At 38.7% G+C, this 20,178-nt stretch overlaps 1 protein-coding gene across 2 annotated transcripts in view; it reads right to left on the bottom strand.

Annotated features, from left to right (window-relative positions):
* SRGAP1 (SLIT-ROBO Rho GTPase activating protein 1) overlaps positions 1 to 20,178 on the bottom strand; it is a 234,649-nt gene that overhangs the window by 201,939 nt on the left and 12,532 nt on the right. The window lies entirely within an intron of this gene.

Genomic DNA, 20,178 nt, shown 5'->3' with positions numbered 1-20,178 from the left:
CTACTTTTAGTCAGAATATTTAACTTTTGAAAAAATTTTTCAAAAAAATTTTTTTTTCAATTTAAGAAGACATTTCATCATAAGAACAAGAGCATTTGCAATGAGATATAGGTCATAGTCTACCATATGGAACACTTCAACAGAAAACCAACAACAACAAAAAAAACAACGAAAAAAAAACACTGTTTCCTTCTAACTTCAGGTTAGAAGACTTACCTTGATCAAATATATGGTGATGGAAAGAGAACTGACTCTGGGTGGTGAACACACAATGTGATATAAGACAATGTATTACAGAATTGTACACCTGAAACCTATGTAACTTGACTAACAATTGTCACCCCAATAAACTTTAATTAAAAAAAAAAAAAAAGACTTACCTGGGTAAATTACCTTTGCTACTAGTATGACAATGTTTCTGTTTCAAGAAGTGTTGGGGATAGCCCAAGGTGGACAAAGGGCAGACCTATCCGTAACCAAGAAACAGTCCTACAATTTAAGACACTGACCTGGGTTCAGTCACACCACCATTTGCCCTGCTGAGTCTTTCATTCTGCTTGGAAAACTTCATGTAAATGAAGACATTCAGGGTTAAATGAGAAAGGTCCCTGTTGGCCTGACCCTAAATGGGGATAATGGCCTTGGCAGGTGGACCCACGTGGCCCGTGAGACAGATGTCCACTTGGCAGGCTGTCCCGTGACTGCTATCACATGATGAACCAGATCTGCACTTGCCCGGGGCTGTAACTGGATATTTCCACACACACGCTCCAGGAACCAGCAACAATCTCTGGGGATCCCCTTAACAGATCACAGAGGAAGTTTCTGCGACTGACTTCCCACTGGCCTTGAAAAGTTCCCTTATGAAATGTCTACAAAAAGTCATGGACTAAGAGTTTTGAGAGAACTGTTCTTGGTCGTGTGGAGCTATCCAATTAATATGTGGGTGCACAAACATAAAATGAAGAGACCCAGTTTGTGCATAACTAACTAAGAAGTTAATTTACAAAGCACTTTCTTGATTTTAACAAATATTTTGTGAATAAATTCGAGAAATTTGCTAGCTATAATAAAAGACTTACTTAGATTTACATGAGTTTTTAAAAATGTCTATCACTTTGAGCAATTAGAGTGAATAACAGATGTTTTGTCTTTAAAATTTTTTAATTATTAAAAACCTTACAGCAGCATCGTAAACACTGGAAAGAGGATGGAAAACAGAGCCACCCTTATTCCCCACACTGCACTATAGTTATTCTTTATCTATTCATCTTAAAATGCAAAATTTCCTTAATTATGTTCATGCTGTATATACCACTCTATATTCACTTTTCCATTTCTTTTCTCTCCCACCCCCAACTCCGATTCAAGCCGTTGTTCTCAATCTAGTTGTAGAAGGCGCAGCTCACTGGCCCATGTGGGAAGCGAACTGGCGACCTCGGCGTTAGGAGCACCGCGCTCCAACCGCCTGAGCCACCCGGCTGACCCCCACCTATTTTCTACATGGCTAGTTTTCATAGTATTTTCTAATATCCCACTGAATTAGAACTTTAACATGGTTTGCTTATCATTTTTGCTAGGGTTTTAGTAATTTACTTTAATAAGCTGTACATCACCTCAATATTAAATGTTTAAGTTAAAAGTAACTTTTATTTCAAAAAGGATTCCATAAGAATAAATTAATGCATATACAATAGTTAAGAAGGGCAGAACTATGTTAAATTAGCACTCTGCATCAAAAGTCGTTTTCAAAGACATCAGCTATTGGTACTGTGAAGTACCAATGGGTACTGGTACTTTTCGAAAGTGTTTCCACACCAACAATCTACACACACTAGGTGGTAATAACGAGTGCTAAAGAAATATTGGCACCACCAAGTGCTTTACGTGAATCATCACATTTCATCTTCATCATAATCTAGGCCTCTGTACCGTTATTCCCCCCATTTTACAGTTGCGGTAAGTGAGGCTCTACAAGGTTAAGACACTTGAAAGAGATCATAGAGCCGGGATGGGAACCCAAATATACTGATCCAAAGCCTACATTTAGTCAACATGCTATGAACTTGACCGGTCCTCCAAACAACACGTAACGGCCATAAACCTAACCAGTTACTACAGGCTATTAACTTATTTTTGGTTAACTTCTTTTTCCTCGAAAGTGAGTATTACCATGCAAATGAAATTCTGATACGCTTTCCTATCGCCATCATATAGTGAATTATTCTGTATACGTACCATAAAGTACATAAATGGTTTACTGTGCTGCATCAATGATCCGTACTATCCCGTGCAAGCACTTTGATGCGTTCCAGCCCACTTATATGTTCACACACCATTGTGTCTACTCCAGAAAATTACTATCTATAATCTTAAGAGCTCAATGTCATTGAATTTCAACTAAGGTAAGGTGTGGCCCTGACAGTTACCAGAAAGTCACTGTGACAGCTTTGAAGGTGGTAGCCCTGTTGCTGGCTGCTTTCCTACAACACCATTAGATAATCAGCACTAAAAAATGGGGGATGAGAAAAAGTCGACTTCCCAAAATAAACAGTACATGTTCTTTTGCGTTATGGGCATTGCAAGTGTTGACAGCAATGTGTTGTTGTGGAGTGACTCCCTTTCCTTCCCTCGCCCCTCCCAATCTGGTTATATTTTTGAGAGGGACCCTAGCAGAGTGAAGAGCATGCAGATAAAGGACGTCGGGCTGGTGAGCGGCCACGACAGCGCCACCCACTTGTTCATTCACACATCAATACATTGTCGAGGTACACCCAGGGTGGGCCAAGAGCCAAGGAGCCAAAAAGAGAGGAAAACAGTCCCTATCCTTGCAAAGCCCACAATGTTGAGGGGGAATCAAGAGAAAATAATGGCAATAATATATGGTTTAACATAGGTTTAATGAGAGGTGCTGTCAGATCACAGAGGTTGGAGGGGAAACTAAGGACCTGAGACTCCTATACCCACGTTGTCTGTGGGCTGGGCTCTCAGGGTCAGCGATGGGGCCACTAGGACCCCCTGCCAAGGTTTATCTTGGTCTGCAGCGAACCATCAAGGCCTACTCCCTTACGAGAATTTCCACTTACCTGAAGCCAAACTATCTTGCATTGGCGGTGGAGGGGGCTTGGACCGAATATGAATTGGGGTAAGTAAATAACTTTCGCTTGTGGGGTGGCCAGATGGCTCAGTAGGTTAGAGCTTGAGCTCTCAACAAAGTTGCCGGTTCATCTTCCACATGGGATGGTGGGCTGTGCCCCTGCAACTAAGACTGAGGACGGTGACTAGAGTTGGAGCTGAGCTGCGCCCTCCACAACTAGATTGAAGGACAACGACTTGACTTGGGGCTGATGGGCCCTGGAGAGACACACTGTTCCCCAATATTCCCCAGTAAAAAGTTTAAAAAAATAAATAACTTTCGCTTGCAGTTGGTGACTACCTTTTAAGAAAAAGGGATAACTCTCTATTTTGTGCCTAAGTCGACTCTAGAGTAACTGATATAGGTATTTTAAAAGAATTCCCATTAACTGGCTTCCCCCTAAACCAGCGCTCCTGAAAGTGGCCTGTGGACCTGCAGCAGTTGACCAATAGTTTACTACTGGTCCCCAAAGAAATAAGCAGGGAAATTAAGAGTAAGCATTTAGAAACTGTATGTGTTTGTTGGATTTCGTAAGAACAAAAATGGGGCTTTGCATGTGTTCTATTTGTCTTTATCTCATTTTTGTAATAAACTCATTTTTCAGTAGTTCCCCCTTCTCTGAGGTTTCACTTTCTGCAGTTTCAGTTACCTGTGGTCAACTGTGGTCCAAAAATATTAAGTGGAAAATTCCAGAAATAAGCAATTCATACGTTTTGAATTGCATGCCATTCTGAGTAGCGTGATGAAATCTCGCCCTGTCCCACCAGGTCCCGCCCACGGTGTGAAGCATCCTTTTGTCAGTGTATCCAGGCTAAACATGCTCCTCCCCTCCCTGCGCCAGCCACCGTATCAGATCAGTTATCAGAGAGGAAAAGAGAGACTACATTCACATAACAGTATATTGTTGTAACTTTTTTATTATTGCTGTTAATCTCTTACTGTGCCTAATTTATAAATTACACATTATCATAGGTACGCATGTATAGGAGTAAACATGTGTGGTATATACAGTAAACATATCCGTGGTTTTAGGCATCCACTAGGGGAAATTATACATATAGTTTCCCCCCTCCCTTCTGCCGCCCCCCCCCCCCCACACACACACTCCGGTTCAAGCCATTGTTTCTCAGACTAGTTCTGTAGGACACAGCTACCTGGCCCATGCTGGTATTTTGACCCTCGCTGGCTGCCGGCCACTCACACTGGCTGCTGGCCACTCACACTGGCCACTGGCGGCTCATGGGATCACATGGTAGCCCACAGCTGCCCACGGCAGCTCACGCGAGCTGCCAAGCTCCGGTTACTCACACCAGCCCAGCTCCAGAAAGAGCTGTTGTTCACAATCTTAACTGTAGAGGGTGCAGCTCACTGGCCCACGTGGGAATCAAACCGGTGACCTCAGTGTTAGGAGCAGGGCGCTCCAACCACCTAAGCCACCAGTCCGGCCCCTATGTTTTTTAAAAAACATTGGCCTATGACAGATTAGGAAAAAGTAGTCTTTCAGCACAGATAGTTTGAGAGGTAAAGCTCTAGATAATTCTGAGTGTGTAAGTACAGAGAAGTGTATTTTCCCCCTCAAAAAAGAACAAAGAATGTAAAATAACAAAAAAGTTTTTTAACGGTTAAGATTCCCACCCAAGTTTCTTAAGAACTACTGCTGATTGGGTTTACCTTTTTCAGGCGCTGAGCCCCACCCTTGAAGTGCATTCTCACTGAATCCTCATAGCACCCCAACAAAAAGAGAGGAAAACAGTCCTCTCTTTTTTTTTTCCTTTGTCAACTTTTTTTTTTTCCTTTTGTTTTTTTCCTTTGTCAACTTTTTAAAGGACAGTACCAACTCACTACATTCTCTCAAGTGGGGATGGTGGAAAGGCAAAGGGTTTCAAAGTTACACCAGAAAGAGGCTCGATCGTCAACTGTGTTAACCGTAGTGTACGAGGACCATCATCAGTGACTCCAGGAACATTCTTAGCACTTTCCTCATATTGGTGAGGATTTCAGGTAATCCTCCCAACAACCCCAAGAAGAGGTCACCAAGGCCCGGCAAGAGTCCATAACCTGATTAGAATAATGGGTGTCTGAACGAAGTGAGTGCTGGATCTAGAATTTGTTCCAAGGCTCTATTTCAAAGTTCACCCTCCTAATCCCTTCTCTCTAGTGTTCACAAAGACCCACAACACGCAAATCAGCCTAAATTAATCTAAATTAACTCCAAAATGTAAAGTAACCAGATATGCCCAAATTTTATAAAAGGAGAATTTATTAATATTTTAGACAATCAAAATGAAGTAACCAGATATTTGTAACATTACTATAACCTTTGAAAACAATGTTTCACCTACTTACGATTTTATTTACTTAAATGAATCCATGTGTCTGTTCCAACGAAAGAGGGGGAAAAAATGTGACTAAGACACATCTTAATTACAGGCTTTTTGTTGTTGTTGTTCTAATATGAACTATATTTTCCTATTAGATTATACTTTCCAGAAAAACAAGAAGCATTTAAATCCTACTGAAGAGAAAAAAACCTTTTGGTGGGTTTATGTTTGCAATAAAGAAAGTACTAGCAGAAAGTCAAGTTTTCCCAAAATATACATGCAATAAATAAGTACAGATTACAAAACTAAAGAGGCATTTCCATCCATTATTTTCATTTTCACTATCACTGCTTTTTCAGCAGGACCTGTTCAGTTCCAAAGCCAGGTGCATATAAAAAAAGCGTTCATTAATAATTTCTAAGCAGAAAGAGATGCAGTCAACCAAAATGATATAAACTCTGGTGAAAAAATACTGCGTTTCCCTGAAAATAAGACCTAGCCGGACCATCAGCTCTAATGTGTCTTTTGGAGCAAAAATTAATATTAAGACCGGTGTTATTTTACTATAAAACCAAATATATAATATAACATAATATAATACATAATACCGGGTCTTATATTAATTTTTGCTCCAAAAGACGCATCAGAGCTGATGGTCCTGCTAGGTCTTATTTTCGGGGAAACACCGTAGTTATAGTAAATTGTACTTGATCTTAAAAACTTAAGATACTCTAGCTGGTTATCTAGTTTTGTATAAACAACATATTCACTGAATCACTTGTGTGTCTTCATGGTCAATTTTGACATACGTCATTCTGTTTGTCACAGTAGTTCAGTTTAGTACGATAACAGACTACAACTAAACGGTAGATACATCTTGAATTTTGTAGTATTTAAACATAATTCTTCTCCATCAAAGGGTTGCATGTTTTTTTGGAATCTGAATTCCATAAACACTGTAATTTCACCGTTCAACATCTTTACAGGGTCATAAATATTCAAATTATGCAATAAATATAGTACAAGCGGCTGATAAAATGAGATTAACATGCATTTACAGTGGCTTAGCAGCCTTGGCCAAATGCTACTTCCCATAACAGGCTATGAGGTTCTGATTCCATTAAGCTTCCTGCTGATTCTTTTCTGTCCCATGGTATTTCAACACCATATCCGAGATTCCAAAAATCATCATCAAGTGGATTTTAAGGTCTTTTGAAATTCACAGGTCTATGGTTCATGGTATTAAAGTTTTCTCCAAGTGCCTATGGTTTTTTGCGTTCATATTTCTGCATTTCTTGTATTTCCAAAACCATAGTTACTTCCAATTCCGCGATTTTTCCAGTTTTACTCTATAAAACAGAGACCTCAGATAAAGGGCTCTTCAAACTTTTTATGTTGGTTGCCTGCAAATCAGGCACATTTTTCTAAAAAGCACATTACTCTCAATTTCCTCTGGTACATTTAAGATATATTCTGTCTCAGAGAGATACAATAAACATGATTATTGTGTTTTAAACAAGAAACACTGCTGTCCGCACATTACTTTCATTAAAGTGAATTTTATCGTTTGGTTTCATAAACAGCAGCTGGTAATTCTTGCTAAATTTCATTACTCCCTCATAGTGATTGGCAAGCCTTAGGAAGTGACTATTTACAATTAAGAAACTTTGTGTATTACCAGAGACCTTTAACCTTGTAAACAACTACAGATTCAAATAATTTCCCTTTATAGAATCATGAATCTTTGTATAACCAAATACACTCCTATTGTCACACCAAAATACCATTCCAGGCTATGATAATACAAAAGTGCCTAGTCTTGCTTAAAGATGTGACCTTACAGCCCATCTAAAAGGATGTCTGAGGTAGTTTGTCATAATCTTGTTTGAGCTTTTTGTTTTAAAATTTGAAAACTATAACTTTTGGAGAGAAAATTTAAAGACATCTCAGTGCCAATATGTACATAAAATATGCCAATAAACGTATTTCTGGTTAACAACATACTATCTAGCAGAGTGCAATTCCCTTTCACACACATTTCAACACTCACAGGAACATAAAATGTTAGCTGTTCCCGACTGAGAATTTTTAATAGCTTTCTCACTGGTGGCCTTCCTGCTAGGAAACCAAAATAAGAGAAACATTAAAAAATCTGGTGTTTGAGGAGCCAAACCATTATTTATTGAGCACTTACTATGTGCTGGTACCATGCTATGTGCTGGAGGCAGAATCTAAGTGATAGATAATGGAGCAGTCAACAGAGGGCAGATATTAAATAAGTGGTTACACAGAAAATTCATTACAATTAGAGTAGGCTTAAATAATAATTTTCTTATTATGAAAATAAACATCACAGCTACAGTAAAAGCTCCTACGTGAGTGCCCACTAAGGGCCAGACATCATTCTACTGCTTTACATGTACTCACTCATTTAATCATCAATATAATACATACTTGTTATAGAAAATTTGGAAAATACAGGAATACACGAAGATTTTTAAGTCGCCTGTCTCATTTACTCAAAAATAACTAGTATTCTGACGTGTAAGGTACTTAATTTACCATAGACTCCCACCCTCCACTTAATGTTACATCTTGAATAGTTTCTCTTGTTTTTAAATACTTTTCAGAGTCATAGTGGTTCCATAATATTCCAACACAGTGAGATTACAGGTTCCAATTACACTCAACAAAAAGTATTATCAATTTATACTCCCTAGTAAGGAATTATGTTTATTTATCATGCCACCCACTCAACTACATCAATTTTACCCTAAAAAAAAAATATCTGACTGTAAAGTACAATCACATCTCATTGTGTTTGGTCAACCTGTGCAGCAACCCTCCCTCAGTTACGGTGCTATGTAACTTGTTTTTTTTTAAGGCAATTTATTAGGTTGGTGCAAAAGTAATTGCAGTTTAAACAGTTAAAAATAACTGCAAAAACCGCAATTACTTTTGCACTAACCTAATAACTACATTATACAGCATTAATATTTAGAAAACTTCCAGTGGCAATCATTAGACATATTTTACTGGAAGTTAAGGAAAAGTCAATAAATCTGGAGTTCCCTACTGCAAATATTTCCTGCCAGAAGTCAGGACACTAGGATTATTTTCTCAGATTAAATTCATGTAGAAGCATCTAAATGCCAAAATGGCAGAAGAAAACTGAAAGACCTGTAGTTCAGCACACAGAATATATGAACTTAGAAATGATTACAGTGAAATAAAATGAAGTGTTAAGCATTTACTACAGAGAGGAATTGACCATAACAAAAATTAGATACACAAGCAACTCCACCATGGAGAAAAGAAACACACAGAATGCATAATGCATCATTCCCAAATGAGTCATTAACTTTTGGAAAAAAGTCAAAGTCATAACCGGAGATACCTTCACCCACACTGCGTCTGGCCTTGAATTCTTCTCCACTTAATACCCCTCAAGAGCCCAGGAAGTTGCTAAAAAATGGATACAACAGATAACAGACTCCCTGCACAGCTGCACTTCGGCGGGGGAGGGGATTTAAAACAAGAGATGGGGAAAGATTTCATCTCTGCAGAAATACGCTATTGGACTAAATTTGAAGACGAGATATAAAAAGAACTGGGAAAGAAACAGAGCTGTTCACTGTAGGCTAAAAGGAGTGACTGCAGGACTGGAATTCTGGACATGAGACATCGCATATGTACCCTGGACTGAAGAAGGCCCCACGGCACCATCCCCACCACCACAGTGCTGGGGGACAAAATGAAACTATGAACTTCTCAAGAGAAAAAATTCTAGGGCGGTCCAAAGCACAATTAATACTGATAACCAAGTATTTTTTTTATCATTTCCACTGTCTCTATATAAAGGCACACATTATAATTCTGCACAATTTTGGAAAAAAATTTTTTTTCTGAATTTATGAATTTTACCTGAAGTGTGTTTCTGAACTAAAAGATACAGCAGTAAACTCCCAAGATGTATTAATCAACTTGAATTCACTAAATTTCAACAGATACAGCAATAAATAACATTCCATACAGTCAGAAGATAGCTAGTAAGTCATTATAAGAACTGTGCTACGTGCCAGTAACATAGTGAAAAATTCTCCCCAGGTCCCAGTCCTCAGAAAGCTCCGTTTGGCAGGCTAAATATACACTTAAACATTAGCTAGCCGTTGTCAAAGGGCTTTCACATCTCTCAAGATTTAAAACTCCCAAAAGTGGCAGATTTTTCAGGATGACAATAAAAATGGTATTTTTTTCTCCAGACAGTGCACGAGGAGAATGAAGGGATACAGTCCAATGGAATGAAATGATCCTTCCTCTTCAAATACTTAATTCCAAAGATACACATATGCATTTATCCTGTAACTTCATAAAGAAAAAAATCCAAATTGAACAGAAAACCTACCCTCATTCCTTCCCATTTAATACCAATATGATTACAATGCAGCAAGGTGACCCATTTGATGTCACATAAAATTAAATGTTTATGAAGAAGTCAATGCAGGTTTAACTTTTTTCTCAAAATAAAAATAGCTTAAATTTCTTTCTGATAATGCATCTTTTCATGGCTTTTGAAATAATCAAATAAACTTCTTTTTAAAAATCAAGACATTAAGAATTATTATAAAATAACTAAAAAGACAAATGACAGGATTAAGTTCCAAAGCAACCTCCATTAGTTCCTCAAAAATTAAAAATAGAACTACCATATGATCCCACTTCTGGGTATTTGTCTGAAGGAAATGAAATCACTATCTCAGAGACATCTGCCTCCCTATGTTCACTGCAGTATTATTCATGATAGCCAAGGCATGGAAATAACCTAAGTGTCCATCGATGAATGGATAAAGAAAATGTGGAATATACAAACAATAAAATATTAGTCAGCCGTAACGAAGAACAAAATCTTGCCATTTGCAACAAACTTGGATGGACCTTGAGGGTACTATGCTAAGTGAAATAAAGCAGATGAAGAAAGACAAATACTGTATGATCTCACCTATATGTGGAATCTAAAAAGAAAGTTAAACTCTTACAGATTATTAGAATGGTGGTTGCCAGGGGCTAGGGGAATGGGGAGATTTTGGTCAAAGAGCACACACTTCCATTTTTAAGATGAGTAAGTTCTGGGGCTCTAATGTATAGTATGGTGACTGTAGTTAAAACTGTATTATATAGGGCCGGCCCGGTGGCTCAGGCGGTTAGAGCTCCATGCTCCTAACTCCGAAGACTGCCGGGTTGATTCCCACATGGGCCAGTGGGCTCTCAACCACAAGGTTGCTGGTTCAACTCCTCGAATCCTGCAAGGGATGGTGGGCAGCACCCCCTGCAACTAAGATTGAACATGGTACCTTTAGCTGAGCTGCCGCTGAGCTCCCAGATGGCTCAGTTGGTTGGAGTGTGTCCTCTCAAACACAAGGTTGCTGGTTCGATTACCGCAAGGGATGGTTGGCTGTGCCCCCTGCAACTAGAAACGGCAACTGGACCTGGAGCTGAGCTGCGCCCTCCACAACTAAGATTGAAAGGACAACAACTTGACTTGGAAAACAATTCTGGAAGTACACACTGTTCCCCAAGAGTCCTGTTCCCCTTCCCCAATAAAAAATCTTAAAAAAAAAAGTGTTCCCAATAAAGAAATAAATTTAAAAAAAAACAACAACCGTATTATATAATTGAAAGTTGCCAAGACAGTAAATCATAAATGTTCTCACCACACACAAAAAACCTGTAACTATGTGAGGTGATGGATGTGTTAACTAACCTTATTGTGGCAATCATTTCATAATACATACATATATCAAATACTCATGTTGTACATTTAAACATACACAATGTTATGTGTCAATTATGTCTCAATATTATATGTCTCAATGTTATAGATCTCAATAAAGCTGGGGAAAAAAGAAACAGGATAACCCCCAGTAATTGATATAACATAATGGAACTGAACCTCCCAACATAAAATTAAACAAAGATAAATATCCATATGTAGATTAAAAAAAACTTATTTGAAACAAGAAAAGCAAGTAAGTGCACATTTGTTGCACACCTACCTCTAAGCCAAGCTTTTACAATGGTTTTACCAGAGTTATCTCATTTAATCTCTCCAACAGCGCTCTGAGGTGAAGAGTAGTATCCCTACTTTATAGACAAGGAAGCTGGGGCTCACATAGGAACGTAACTTGCCCAAGGTCTTGTTACTAGAAAGTGGTAGAACTAGAAAGGAAACTCAGGTCAGACGGCTGCTGGTACTTCAATGACTCCTAAACAGAAATATGCAAATCGGGCATGACAAATGTTTACATGGAAAATAGCTCGGATGCTCTTCCATGGGACTATAAACTCAACTGCCTCACTTCTTTAACCAAAACTCCACAGAAGAACCGTCCACTCCACAGAGGAGTTGTGAGCATCAAGTGTGACTGTGCCCGCCCATACTGGTGCTTGGTAAACTGCAAAACGCTGTGTACACTGTTACTGGCTTTGTCATTCTTTTAAGGGAAGGAAAAGGACCAATGTATGGCAGCTGCATATGGGGAGGCAAATTGCACCTTGTAAAAGGAAGAACTTTCTGCCAATTTTATCTATCTAAACGTCCCTTGAGAAGGAGTGGGCTGCCTACCTCTCAAAGGGTTCAAGCAAGAGTACTTGTCTGAGGCTGTGGATGGGTAGGAAGAAGTTGGATTCGATGACCTCAACGTCCACTCCACTTCTAACATTCTCCAATGCCAAGAACAGCTTAGAACAGAAACTTTCCCGTAAGCAAGGTGTATCTTTCCCCTTTCGTACCTTTAACCCAACCTTACAGGTGTTTTGGATTATGCCGAAAAGCAAAAGACAAATGCCTCAAGAAGAGAGAAAAGAACTCAAAATTAAAATGGTCACCTGCAAAAAAGTACAGGTCGTCATCTTCTCACCTCACCTATTCCACCTTTCTTATCGCAGTGACCGACTTACCTCTGGATGGAGATACATCTCTTGTATACATTTGGATCAGTAGCCTCCAAACTTTTCTGATGCTACACTCCACAAAGAAAAAGTAGTTTCCATTTCTATATTTACAAATTATGTAGACGGGCTACTGTGCTAACATATTTTGGATATTACATACACAAAAAACACAAGGTTTAAAGGAGACAAAAAATACATTCTATTTTCCTCACAGAGTATCTTGTGCTCCCCTTTGCAAACAGGTGCATTCACTTCTTTCTCTAGTGAGTCATAAGTTCTCTGGATTCCACCTCTCCTATGTCCTTCATCTCTTTCAATGTTTCCACCCCCAAGGCCAAGGACAGAGCATAGGCCTTCAGCATGCCACTGCGAAAAGCACAAGAAGTCTTTCACACTGTCCTCCCTCCACGCAGGGTTTTCCACCCTCGCATATGACTATCACCCTCAGTGGCTCCCCACTGTCCACAGACGGTCTGAACTGCTTGAACGCCATATAAGAACATAAAACATCTTGGCTGTCATCTCACAAACTATGTCATCTCTGGCAAAAACGAACTTTCTTCAATTTTCTAAATGGAATTAGCAGGGTCTACCTCAGTGGTTCTTGGGAGATGCAAACAAAACAATGCGTGCGAAGTGCAGTCACAGTGCCAGGCACACAATAGCTATTAGCTATTATCAGCATTACCTCTCACGCTTCTCTCATTACTCTGCTCAAAGCATTTAAAACACTAAGCTAATGATTCCTAAAATGGAAAAAGACAGAATCATCCAAGAGACTTTCCTTTCCTGGAGAACTCCTACTCATCCTTCATGACTAGCTCAAACGCCTTTCCCATGCGTCTGTATTGTACTCTTCAGGGAGAACTAATTTCTTCCTGCACAACGTTTCCATAAATTGAAAACACCTCTAACCTAATATGTAATACATCTTTGTTTACTTCTCCATCTCTTAAGCTAGGACACGATCCATAGAAAGACATAGGCTATGTTTCATTAGTTATTAATTCAACAAACTCTGCCTGAGCAACTACTACAAGATGAAGCAGGAGCCTTAATTAAAACAAACAAACAAACAAACACCTGCCCCTGGGGCATCTACAGTTCAATAAAGGAAGTATTCAATGGCTGCTTGTTGAATGAATGAATGAGTGAATATTTAATTCCAGCATGACTATAAAAGAATTTAAACCATTGACTCAGAATCAAATGTTTCAATTATCTTAACAATACAATGGAGTCACATTATAAACACATTAATGTACTGGCATTTAACTACATGTCCATATTCACTTGGAAGGGACGAGGGAGGAAGGGAAAATCTTATTTTCTTCAACATCCTTTTGCTCTTTCAACTAGACCTCGGCCACGCGGAAGCGTGAGGCCATATTCTATAAGCAAAAAGAAATGTAAGTTCATGTCTGGCTTCTAAGTGTTCATGGATGCAGTTCTTGGTAATGTGGTGACGTCAGAATTTTCAAGACTATAATTTTGTTTAATTTTTCTCCTTACTGTTTGACTTGAAATCTTAAGCTTCACATAAGTTGACTTCCCTTGCTACTACTGCTATTGAAATTTCATGAACTGTCAGTGGACCTAGGCTTAAAAAGAAATCAAATCCACGCTCTCAGGAAACATAATAAAATTTCCTATATTAATAAAAAACTCCCAAACTTACACTAACGTTAATTAACCGTAACCCACAAAAAGAAGTACATGTTCAAAGTTAGGTGTCCAGTCTCCCGACTGTCCTAAGAGTTGCAGTGACAACAGGAAATGGGAATGAGCTACAGGAGGTCATTAACAGGGTACCTTGTCTTGCTTTGTTTTTCTTAGTTCAAAAGCCATGCAGATTTGCAGAGAAATTGAACTTTTATTCCTCAAGGTCTCATACTGTTCCCACACTTTAGTTTTCAATTTACCCAGACGTGGTATGAAAAGACCCTTTCTGTTAGGTTGGTGCAAAAGTAATTGCGGGTTTTGCAATTATTTTTTTTTTTTGAACCTTTTAAACCGCAGTTACTTTTGCACCAACCTAATAATTTGACAAACTAACAAACTATGAAGGGGGAAAAGCAAAAGCAATAAGCAGGGGCTGCATGCATTTTCTATAATCTTAGTTTAAATTGCCATGATTTCATGTTCATTTACAGGCAATGACAGCACTTGTAAAGAAAGGTAAAGATGTTAGGGAAACCGGGAGGCAAATTAGCATCTACATTGGCTTATTTAAGGAAGTTACAAAACTGCTTAGATTTTTACAGCAAGGGCGGGTCTCAGACCCACAGCATCAGCATTACCTGGAAACTTGTAAGAAATGCAAATTCTAGGGTTTGGGGTGGGGCCCAGCACACAGCTGAAACAATCCCTCCAGGTGATTCTGATATAGGCAAAGTGGTTCTACCCCAAGTCCTAACACCACTCAAAGAGGAACAACAGCAACAAAAAGTGAAGTCTGAAGTAAACTTAGAGCACTAGCAAAAGAGATACAACTTCTTTCCCAGGAGAAATCAAGATAGGGAGGGGCCTCTTTCCTTGGAACCAGTGGGAGTAACAAAGTTGCTGAGCCAGAGATTCTTATTCACCGCCCCCCCCCCCCCACACACACACACGACACTAACTTTAGCAAGTGTTTTGGTTTAGGACTTCTAAAATATTTCTCCCCCAAATGCCTTTTCTATGCAAACAAAGAGGCAGCTCAGCCATGAGTTTCTTCATCATGTAACCCACTGAGACCACAAGGAAACAATTGAACGTTAGTACACAATCTTTGAACAAGAAGACACAGTTCTACCTGAATTAATATAAACTGTTTATTAAGACAAAGATGGCAATTATTTTTTCCTAGCTTTTTAGAAATTTAAAGACAGTGAATGCCACGAAATCTATGCATGTAACTTTTCTAAGGTGGCATCCTTACCTATCTATGCGGGATGGGTGGAACACAGGTTTGAACCCTGGTGGCTTCCCCTTTTAGTATCTATGTGATCTCAGGGAAACTACTTCAGATCTCTTAAGTTTTGAGTTTCATTTTCCCTGTAAATATGAAAATGACATCAACATGCCCTCCCTCACAAGCAACACACTGTAGATATTCACTGCTGGAACTAGAGACAGTAACTGTAATAACTGCAAGCAACATTTACATTACAACCACGCATTTTGTATCAAGTCAAGTATCAGTCTGGACCCAGGCTTCTTTCTGATTATCAGGGGACAGTAGCTCTTACTCCAAAACAATCTAATTATAAAGACTAATGGCACAGCACATACCTGTAGGGGAACAGAAGAGGAGAAATGAGAGTGCAGTTATGGAAGACTTGTGACAGTAAGCTGCTGACCAAGGACATGCAATGAGTGTCTATCTCGGCTGTTCCTTCGGAAGGGGGCTGCCATGCTCCAGGGGAGGACGGAAACCCCCGTGCACACATTTATATACCATACAGATATACCCTATCTGGAAGCCAATAAGAGGATTATGCCTTTGACAGAGGCTGGAATAACTGTGATTCTTTGGCAGATGATTTCTTTTTGGCGATTCTTCATGAACAAATACTGCAGGGGAATGGCAATCACTTTCCATTTATAGCTGCAATCATACACACAAAGAAAATAAAATTCATTAGCCTTCAAGGTTCTCTAACAATGATGATGATGCAAGAATTGTAACAAAGTGCCTCTTTGAGGCCAAACGTCATACGAAGCCAACCAACACCATTCTTTTAAGATTGGGACCAGTATAATTTCTGGTGGTGGGCTAGATGTCTCCCATTGCTTTTCTTTTTTTAATTTATTTTTAAATTTTTATTATTATTATTTTTTTAATTTATTGGGGTGACAATTGTTAGTAAAATTACATAGATTTCAGGTGTACAATTCTGTATTACATCATCTATAAATCCCATTGTGTGTTCACCACCCAGAGTCAGTTCTCCTTCCATCACCATATATTTGATTGCTTTTCTAAAGAACCATTAAAACCCATGTTTTTAGTGTTTGCTTCGTAAGATTTAAAAGCTTGTTAAGTAATTTTAATCTCTCTGGAGATGAGTGAGTTTTAAATTATTTAAGAAAAAAACTGTATTAAGACAATATCTTCAGGTAGGAGTAAATAGCAATAATAATTATTATTATTATAGCAACTCACTTTCATTGAGCCCTTACTACTTGCCAAGAGTGGTGCTAAACTCCTGACAGTTATAATCTTATTTAATTCTCACAACAATCTTATAAAGTAGATGCAATCATTATACTTATTTTCAAATTAGAAAATTGAGGTTCCAGAGGAACCATAATTTGAATTAGATTTATCTAAACTATTGACCTCTACCCCGTGTTGCCTTTCTAAAGAAGGCCCAATCACTGAAACTGATGAAGATTAAAGTACATAGGTTAGGGGTGGCCAGTTAGCTCAGTTGGTTAGAACGTGGTGCTAATAACACCAAGGTGGCCAGTTCGATCCCGGCATAGGCCACTGTGAGCTGGGACCTCCTTAAAAAAAAAAATAAAAAAAAAATAAAAAAAAAAGTTTAAAAACAAAAGTACACAGGTGGCCAATGGTGAAAGTCACAATGGTGAGTGAATATTCCATTTGAAGGACAATCTTGTCTCTAAATCAACAAAGAACAAGTAATAGTAATAGCTATTAAAGGGTTAGGCAGATATCTACATGGTTCTCTAGAACGGTACAGACCAGCACTACTCAAATGAAGGTCAATGAAGTGGTTGTTGCCAATCCCCATGAGATAAAGAGCTTTGCCAGGGCCTACGTCATCGCATCACTAAACTGTATAGTTTAGCTGACATTCTTTTGTAGCAAGACATTCTGGATAAAGGAAGCAGTGCCAGGATTTACCTTATCTCCTCGTGGACTGGTAATAAATAGTTGGCTGACCAGCACTGGTCTACAAACTAATTCTGAGTAACACTGGCATAGATGATATATTGTTGAGCAAAAAGGAAGTCTATAGTAACTATTCTGCAAATGATCACATTTGTTCAGTAAATAAATACATAAATATTATGAATACCACTAGAAATGATGCCACTCCAATTCACTTGAGAAGTTCCATGTTTGCCTTACCAATTCTGTACTGTAGCCAGCAAGTTTTTTCTAACCACATAAAAGTTACATGAGTGGGATTTTTTAAAATAGAAAGCACTGTATTTTCCTACTTTTACTAAGTGTTTTTTAGAATGAAAGCCCGTATTTTATTCAGATTTCCTTAGTTTTTACATAATGTCCTTTTCCAGTTCCAGGATCCCACATTACATTTAGTTCTCATGCCTCCTTAGGTTCCTCCTGGCTACTAAGTCTTTTGTAACCTCAAGTTTATTATTATTGCTTTCAGAGCCAGAGTTCATAAAAGTGGTAATCCACTAACATTTTTTTGAGCACTTACTGTGTGCCAGACAATTTTTTTGGTTCAATACTTGTCTCAACAATGCTCTGGCTAAGTATTTTTTTTTTTTTTAAATTCTTATTTAAGTGTGTTTTTCCAGGACCCATAAGCTCCATGTCAAGTAGTTGTTTCACACTAGTGGTGGAGGGCGCAGCTCACAGTGGCCCATGTGGGGATTGAACCAGCAACCTTGTTGTTAAGAGCTCTCTAACTACACTCTAACCAACTGAGCTAACCGGCCGCCCCAGTTAAGTACTATTATTATCTCCATTTCACAGACAAGGAAAAGTAAGACAGGATGAGAGTTAGTAAGTGGCCCAGAGTTAAATAGCTGCAGAGTAGCTGAGCCAGGATTCAGACCCCAGCAGTCTGATTAAATTATTTCATTACACTGTTTCACAATTTAATTCCAGGACTACTGGAGGAAATGAGATGCCTGGCAGAAGAGAAACTACAATGCTAACTAAACTGTAGGAAGTAGAGTTCCCAGCTTCAAACAAGAGAGATTTATTTGTAGATTAGCTATTTATTTCGAGAACGTAGGAAAATGTGTATAATTAAAACTTCTAAACTAGAAAATACAGTTTGGAAATCTTTCAAACATAGACTTTTGGTAATACATTTGAGAGTTCCCATAAAATTTTTTAAGTAATTGCAATAGAAGTTCAATTAAAAATGGAGCAGCCGTTTGAAAAAGCATTCATTAACTCTTTCCCTTTTTGTAATATAGTACCGTGTTTCCCCCAAAATAAGACCTAGCCAGACAATCAGCTCTAATATGTCTTTTGGAGCAAAAATTAATACCGTGTTTCCCCGAAAATAAGACCTAGCCAGACAATCAGCTCTCTTGCGTCTTTTGGAGCAAAAATTAATATAAGACATGGTCTTATTTTATGATTATATAAGACCGGGAATATAATATAATGTAATGTAATGTAATGTAATGTAATGTAATATAATATAATATAATATAATATAATATAATATAATATAATACCGGGTCTTACATAATATTATATAAGACTGGGTCTTATATCATAGTAAAATAATACTGGGTCTTATATTAAGTTTTGCTCCAAAAGATGCATTAGAACTGATTATCCGGCTAGGTCTTATTTTCGGGGGAAACACGATAGTTTCCCAGTAGATGCCTGAAACCACGGATAATATCAAGCCTTATATATACTGTTTTGTCCTACACATACATCCCTTTTCACTTTTTAAAGGAAGAACCTTATAGCTTCCTTTTGGCATACCCGAATTGCCAGCATCAGTACCCTTGCTCTTGGAGCCATTATTAAGTAAAATAAGGGCTACCAAAACACAAGCACTGATAACCTAAGAATTAACAACCAACAGGTAGGTAACTCACAGCGTGGAGACGCTGAACAAAGGGACAAGCCACATCCTAGGCAGGAGAAAGCAGAACAGAGCAAGGTTTCAGTACACCACTCAGAAGGGCACAGAATTAAAAACTCATGTATTGTTTACCTCGGTAATTTTCTACTTAACATGTTCGGACCACAGTTGACCACAAGTCACTGCAACTGCAGAAAGCGAAACTACAGAACAGGGGGTATTGTACTCAGAAAACTCTTTTCTAAGGAACACAACATCTAACAAATTCTCTTTGCTAAATTCTCAAAATTTACCACCTCTCTGTTCCATGTTATAGCAAGACATGGGTCTATTGTCTGTAATGATGAAAAGAAAGGTGAAAACTGGACATAGAGAAGAAACAAGAGCAAATTAGTCGAACCAAAGGGTCAGCCACAGAAAACTGTCCTGGGCTTTCTGGTGCTGCTCAACCAGTGCCTTCTGAAAAGGTGCTCCTTTTACCTAACCTACTCTGTTTCCCTGAAAATAAGACCGGGTCTCCTATTAAGGTTTGCTCCAATAGATGCATCAGGGCTTATGTTCAGGGGGTCTTCCTGAAAAATCACGCTAGGGCTTATTTTCCGGTTAGGTCTTATTTTCGGGGAAACATAGTACCTCTCTTTATCTCCTGCTCCTCTGAGGACAGGCAGCACTGGGTCCTGCCTGTAGCTCTGAGTTCCAACTTTCTCATGGTGCTTGGGGATAAGGTAACTGAACTGTACTCAAACCACAGACAATCAATATGAACACAGGAAAAGCCATCACTGACCCTCACAAGAGAACTTCTGTGTCAAAATATGCCACACAGCCATGACACATGGTAAGCAAGACTGAGCAGACTGACTTCTCTTCCTACTCTCTCTCCTTGGGAAATAACGTTTGGAGAGACTTAATGCCAGTTTTCAAACATGCTAATTTCACAGCCAGACTAAAACTTGAACTTCCTCAGAAGTGAAAATTGTCTGACTTAAGATAAGCAGACACCTATTGT

The sequence above is a fragment of the Rhinolophus ferrumequinum genome, chromosome 10 (genome assembly GCF_004115265.2).
Source record: "Rhinolophus ferrumequinum isolate MPI-CBG mRhiFer1 chromosome 10, mRhiFer1_v1.p, whole genome shotgun sequence".
Taxonomy (NCBI): Eukaryota; Metazoa; Chordata; class Mammalia; order Chiroptera; family Rhinolophidae; genus Rhinolophus; species Rhinolophus ferrumequinum.
Note: the sequence above shows the minus strand (reverse complement) of the source record. Positions and strands in the feature narration are given on the sequence as shown.